The sequence below is a fragment of the Aristolochia californica genome, unplaced genomic scaffold, assembly GCF_029961685.1.
Source record: "Aristolochia californica isolate CCGP_79_NKW_82.1479 unplaced genomic scaffold, dmAriCali1.0.hap1 SCAF_16, whole genome shotgun sequence".
Taxonomy (NCBI): Eukaryota; Viridiplantae; Streptophyta; class Magnoliopsida; order Piperales; family Aristolochiaceae; genus Aristolochia; species Aristolochia californica.
This window is the reverse complement of record NW_027181837.1, coordinates 2,623,169-2,630,743: the sequence shown is the minus strand read 5'-3', so window position 1 is coordinate 2,630,743 and position 7,575 is coordinate 2,623,169. Positions and strand designations below refer to the sequence as shown.

At 35.6% G+C, this 7,575-nt stretch overlaps 1 pseudogene; it reads right to left on the bottom strand.

The window, feature by feature from the left end:
• Positions 1-266: 266 nt before the first annotated feature.
• LOC137953591 (very-long-chain aldehyde decarbonylase GL1-5-like) lies at positions 267-3,131 on the bottom strand (annotated as a pseudogene).
• Positions 3,132-7,575: the final 4,444 nt, after the last annotated feature.

Here is a 7,575-nt window from a genome sequence, read left to right as displayed (position 1 = left end):
CAGATTGAGGATCATAAATTTTTTGAGTATAGAACAAATTTGCAGACCTCTTTTCTTCTACTATTTGCATATCCCAAGCTGGGTGAGCTTTAATTTGAACTGTCTCACAAAAATTATTATTCATGAAAGTCATCGAAGCCATTGTAAAACCTAACAGCCCTTTCCAACTATGGGCATTAATTATGCAAACCCCTTAAATATTACAAAAACATGCTCACTTTAAGGGATGTCCTTGTATTGAAAAAGATAACACACAGCTTCTTCATCATTATTAGCAGTTTTGATTCCTCACTGGAAGTACATTGAAACCAGGATATCAGAGGGGACGAAATCCATGCTGAAGTGCAGCATTCCATACTTTATCAGCTTTCAGCAGCTGTTCTTCACCACACTCATGGGTATCCCATCCCTCCAATGCATGAACAATGCCTGCTACACGACATGCACTCATAACCCTCCGAGGAAGCCAATTCTGTCACATAACATTCGTAAATTGTAAATTATATAGAAACTTACAATAGAAACAGTTATTGAAACTATCACAGTTAAGTAGAAAGAGTTAATTTACCTCGCAGGCATGCATGTTTTCAAGATTCTTGGGGACCCTCATAGCTGGATTCGTCTGGTAGAAACAGTCCTTCCTCAAATTCTTTACAGGGAATTGTGAGAAGGGAATGAAGCTTGCACCCTTGGGCGCTTTCTCTTGTTCCTTATCATTCAGCCCATTTCCCACCAACCATACCTGCAGAAGTAGTCCTACAGTTTCAATCTTCTGTCTGCTATTAAATGAACACGTTGGACTGTCAAGTTATTAAAAATCTGAATAGGTAACATTACCTTGGCATCATAGTAATTTGAAAGGACCAAATTACTCCAGAACTTTGCCGGTAATCGTCTTTTCAGTTGCTGGTGTTCAGATTTACAAACCGTGGAAACCTGTAACATCTCATGTAATTCATAATTATACCATATAAAGCTTCTAACTGATGGTTTGTGGAAGTGTGTTCAACCAACTTACCTTTATCGCTTTTTGGCACAATCCAAGGACTATGGCATGACAAGCTTTTGAAAGCTCTCCTCTCATTATAACTTTATGAGTATCTTGTGGAATGCCATTTAGAACAACTGCAGGTACCAGTGCTGTCCCATCTACTAATCTGACTTTGAGTTTTGGGTGCTTTTGGAGATAGAGCTTGCCATTTCCGTTTAGTTCCTCTGACTGCAGACAAAAAAGAATTCAGATTTATCATTTCACTTTTTCTAATGAGCACTTGACAGTAGGGAGAGAGGCAAGGAGAAGGATGGTGAATGATTGTTGCCTGATTAAGAAGACCCAAACTCATCACTTTGACCCCTTCACGGTCTGCTTCCAGTATGGCTTTCTCTATCATATTATTGATTGAATCTCTGTGCCATGATAAATAATACTGCAAAACATAGACAGTCAAAACCAGTATATATACTATCACCTTCAAATGGACACAAGAAAAAAGTTGAGAGAGACGGCTCGTTCAAAATGGTAGATGGAGATGTCTCTTACTTACATGAAAGCTAAATCTTGGTATAGCCCATGTTTCCATTTTGAGTTTATCCAATTTGATGGACTCCACTGTGAAGGTGGAACCAAAGATCCAGGTAAATATGACAGACAAATATGTCAACGGTTGGATCATCGATAGGTACCACTTTGAAGAGTAGGGTTTCGATGCCAACGAAACCAGTCCCAGCCTCAGGTGATAGATGGACGCCACGGAAGTTGGATGGGTGAGATGGACCGCTTGTGGGATCTCTTTGTTTCCTTTGAGAGAGTTCTTATGAAGAGAATCCACTGTCTTGTCTACTGTACCATACAAGTAATCGTACAAGGGCATGAAGAGGGAGTAGTTCGTCCGGAACTGGGTATGGTGAAGAGAGTGAAACCTAGTCAGGAAAATTCATTAGTTTCCTTGAATGAAAAATTCTATCTATGCTTTCATTTCTTAAACTTATAAAACAGGCAAAGGTTGAAGAGACTCACGATGGAGTATACATCAAGTACTTGAGAGGGGGGAAGAATTTGAAGACCCAGTTGGGAACAAGTTCAAAATTACAGTGGCCCATATTATTTATGAAATCTATGTATGTCAGGTAAATTATGATTGCCAGATGTGAGTTTGTTCCAGTGAACAACATCGCCAATTGTGGTATCGAAAAGAGTATATAGTATGATACGATTTCCGCGAATGGATGAATCACAGCTGCCATACGTCAAACAGTATTGAAAAAGTTAATTAAACTGTGATAAGGATCCAAAGAACATAAAATATTGGACTAACAGTCAAAGGTAATTTGAAATGACACTCTCAGGATTGGTTTTGTTCACTACCATGATTCATTGGTCGGCAGCAAGCCAGGACATAAGAATGATAGAAGATGAAAAGGATACGAGAAAGGTTCTTACAGGTTATGGGTTCTGTTACAATGGAGGAATGGTGGTGGGAGTGGTATCGTGAGTACAGGTAGTGGTGGTGGAGAGCTCTGTGGAGCCAGTAGTAGAGAAACTCCACCGGACCTATGTGAAGCAAAATAGTTAAAATCATCCCATCTGTTCTCCACATGGGTAAGTGAGACGCGCCTGAAACGTATTGATTAAAGGTGTAGAAAACAAGGCCGTTCAGTAGTATCTGGTCATCCCTGCCATGTATTTGTCCAAATGTCTGAGAATGAGTGAAGAGATATAGAGAGAAAAAGCGAGAGATAAAGAGAGCCAGAGAGAGAGCGTACCAGTTTTCTTCTCTGTCTACTTGCTCAAATTCAATGCCTTTATCAACTATTTTGTGTTTGCTCCGAGCTGTTTGGAAACGAGACAAAGTAATCCATATTTGGTTATGCGCCCATCGCCAAAGTAGGATCGGCAAGATGAGAAAGTTGGTCAGATCCCTCTCCTCTTCTGGCTTTGTCACCCTACTGTATATGCTACTAGCAACCTATGGAGCCAAAACCACGTACTTCAACCACACCAATATCAAAACAGAGAAATCATCAGCTTTAATCCTACTGGTTTTAAGGAGAAAACTAGAAAGTAGTAATACCTTCAAACTTCCAAGCATCTGCCATGGCCATGCAGTGAACAGCCCAGGCTTGGTTGCCATTGTTATCTGGGTCTCTCCGAGCTGCTCACTGCATGGGTGACTTCCAATTTATAGAACAACCCAGGATACCTTTTCCACTGTTGATGATGCTTTCTTGTCCATAGAAGATTGTCTACGCACGTAAGCTTTGACTGCTTATACGTCGCCTCGTCATCAGAGCGGTACCGTAGATGAACAGAAAGGCTGCCACATCATTATTATTTACATGTCATTACATGATAAAATTTTTAATAAATTTAAAAAAATTTAAAAAAAATACACTTTTTATTACCTTATATCTAAAATAAAAAATTATTAAAATTTTAATATACAATTAAAAAAATATCTCTTACTTATTTAACACCATTTAATATCAATTAAAATATTTACTAATTAAAAAAAATTATCGTTATACTTTTTATTACTTTATATTTTAAAAAATAAAATAAAATAAGTAAAATATTAGATTTAAAATATTTATAACGAAAAAAAATCTTACTCATAAGTCTTACCCACATATTATTGATTTAAAATATTTAAATTTAAAAAATATACAAAAATTTATTTTAGAGTTTAAAAGTACAATTTATTTGTATACTTTTTATCACCATATTTAAAAAATAATAATATTTACAAATTTAAATATTTATAAATATAAAAAATCTAGCTCTTACCCATTTATTTTGGATTTAAAATACTTATAAATTTAAAAAATCTTACTCTTAAGTTTTACCCATATATTATCGATTTAAAATATTTATAAACTAAAAAAATATTCAAAAAAATTATTTTAGAGTTTAAAAATACAATTTATTTGTATACTTTTATCACCTTATTTAAAAAATAATAATATTTAGAAACTTAAAATATTTATAAATAGAAAAAATCTAACTCTTACCCATTTACTATGGATTTAAATTTAAAAATAAAAAAATACAAAAAATATATTTTAGAGTTTAAAAATAAAATTAATTTCTATATTTTTTATGACCTTATTTTCTAAATAATAAATTATTAAAAAATATATTAGTTAATTAAAAATCTTACAACACCTTTTAATATTAATTTTAAATATTTATTAACTAAAAAAATATGAATATTTAAAAATATGATAGAAACATTGAAGCAAAAATGTTAAATTGTGGTCAAGGTACAAGAGAAAGTAAATGTTATACAATGACGTCAAAGAGATCGTTCATAGGAGCCATGACGTCCCAACATACTTTACATAGCTTCAAAAGACTAAAATTACATTTCTTGAACCATGTTATAGCACACCCAATTTTTCTAACAGCCTTCATAAGGACAAACCAAATAGACTCAAGCTTTACAGCAAACCCAACATAAAATTTATTTAGCAAGATAAAATTATGCATTCAACAGGTTTAAAAGTTATCTCACGTCTCAATAGCCAAAGGTACACCTAGCTCATTCATCATCATAATGCTCCTTTTTCTCATCATTAGAATCATCCTTCTGCCAAGTAGTTTCATCAATAAGAGAAAAATTAAAATCTCCTTGTAACTCTCATCTGATATCATTGCATGACTCCGTGCATAATCTACAAAGTCATTCTGGTCTGTCTCCGAGTCTATCCACCCATTACCAATCTGCACACAGTTTTCAATCTTTTTTTCTTAATTTGAAAGCTCTAAATATGATCAATGGAAAGTCGTATATTAATAAGTAATTTTACATCAAAATATCAAAGAATATTAAAATTCTCATTCCACTCTTTTGTCTGATTATAACAAAGGGCCTTGCCTGAAATTTCTTCATTTAGATAAACGTATCGGTCTTTGTCGGAACAACTCTTCCTTCTTTGTTCTGAAAAAGGAAAAACACATTGAGGTATGAAAGTGAGGGACCATGAACTAGCGTGACTTCCATTACAAAAAAAGTTAAAGAGGGAGAGAGAGTACTCACCTTTTACAGTGTTATCGCAATGAAACTCATCGGCTCTAGTTATGATGTTTAGCCATTTTCTCAAGACAATTTTCATCCATGATGACTGAAAAGGATCAAATTCAAGGGAACATACTTATATTTCCTACCAAACAAACAAAGTTGTGGAGTTTCTGAAATTCATTAAACTGAAAACACAAAGACAATTACCTTCTGGTATCCACTTTAATTTGTTCTCATTTTAAAGCTAAAAAAACACTAGCCAACATTTCCTGAAACAAGACAAACCTTACAAGCATTAGTAACTATCAAAATATCCAAAATCCTTTTCATTTGTGATTCGCCTCCATCATAACTATCAAAATATCCAGACTTCTCCTTCAATTTTCCATTGTATCGACAGAAGAACCCAACAACTGACGCCATATTATCTATATTAGTAAGATTTTATTCATGCAAAAAATAATCTAAGTTTTAATTTTCATGATTAGTCCTAACAATACAAAAACACACCTAAGTCCAAATTCATCGAACACCCCTGGTAGAGCCCCATATGACTTCGCAGTCACTATGAACCGTACCTCGTCAGTGATGGGGGTCGGGCTTCGTTGGCTAATGGACGCCAATGCAGGCAACTCAGCCTAGTTTGAATTGGACCCAACCTACTCTTAATCAAATTCTCTACCCATCCCTAGGGACACATGGAAACTCAATAAAATATAGACAACCCACTTTCCATTACCTAACCTACTATTAATCAGAATTTGTACCCATCCTAGTAACTAGGGCAAACATAATAAAACAAAAACAAAATAAAAAAAACCCATGTGGTGGATATTTATAACATCCAAAGCTCCTCACCACATGGAATGATCATTCCATGGCACTTAAAATTTATTTAACAACAACTAGCAACTAAAAATCCTGCAAATCTTATCTCAATAGAGTAAAATGCAACTTCATAAATGATAAAATTAAATTAAATTAACTAAAATTAAACTAGCAACTTCAGAAAATACAAAAAATTATGCAAAAAATCCATAAACTAAAATTAAACTTTACAATAATTTTAATTTATCTGCAATTGACAGAAATTTCATTAATATAAAATCAGAAATTAAACAGTAAATCACAAAAAAATAAATACAGTAATTAAAAACCTAAATTCAAATCAATATTATAATTAAACACAGTAATTAGATTCAATTAACAAACGCCCTAAAAAAATCACCCTACTAAATCGGCTTCTGAAATTCAAATTGGGGTTTGGAGGGTGAGTAGGGCTTCGGTTTTGAGAGAAGGGGCGGCTAGAGAGTGAAATAATAGGGTATAAAGAGAGGGGGCGCAGAGAGGAAATTATAGGGTTCAGTTTTGAGAGAGGGGGCGACGAAGAGATGAAATGATAGTTTTCGATTTTGAGAGAGGGGGCGACGAAGAGATGAAATGATAAGTTTTCGGTTTTGAGAGAGGGGGCGACGAAGAGATGAAATGATAAGTTTTCGGTTTTGAGAAAGGGGTGGCGAGAAGATGAACAAAGGAGAACGGAGAAGAAGAATGAGAGTTTGGGTTGAGACGAAGAGAGAGCGGTTGAGAGGGGGGAGTCGAGGGTGAGGGAGAGGCAGAGGCAGAGCAGTGGCAACAGGGGAGGCGGCAGCAAGGGAGCGACGAGAGGAGAGCAGCTGAGACGAGAGGCGAGGAGACAGATCGCGGAAGAGATTAGAATGAAAAACATGTGAGGGCTGACATGGCGAGTGCTTACGTGGCCCTTATGACATGGTAAAAAGAAAGTAATATAAAATGACGTGGTAAGTTGCATGGCAGATGATGTGTCAGTAATGATGACATGGCAGCCTCTGTGTTTTCGTTCTGATGACGGGGTGACACGTAAGCAGTCAAAGCTTACGTGTCGCCTTTGTCTGTCCACATATACAGTGGACCGGTCAAAGTTCGGTAGGTTTGTAAATAATTTGAGATCTTCATTATTTTCATAAATAAGTTGTTTCAAACCGGTATTTTGGTAAAATTCCCAAAAATAAAATAAAAATAAATCGTTTTCTGGAGTTCATCTGAGAACTGTAATCTCCTTGTTCTTCCTCGAACCCAGCTAAGATTGTCCAGATTTTAATTCAGCACAAAATAGTTAGATGCCAAATTGACAATATTTTCCACGTAAGTTATAAATTTTTGTGGCCTTATCTTCTCTAATTTTTTCGTGAAAACGCTTGGTTTGTCTCATCACTGCTGGGAAGTCTTCGCGGTGTATCTGCATCCATGTAATGAAGCATCTCAGGCACAGATAAGAGACGAAGACAGTTGGGCCTTTGGTAACGATTGAAAGGGCGGCAAGCCGGCGAGAATCAATTCACTGAGTTCTCGGCATGAACTTTCACAACAGGACTCTTAACTCATAAGCCATCAGGACACCTATCCTTTGGTGAAGAAAGAAAGGGATTAGCTGCTAAATATCGAGTCTTCACTTGATAAATGGGAGAAATGTTTTAAGAATACGCACTTCCAAAGCACCAGACCATTAAAAACCGTCTTCACGGCACCTGAGACG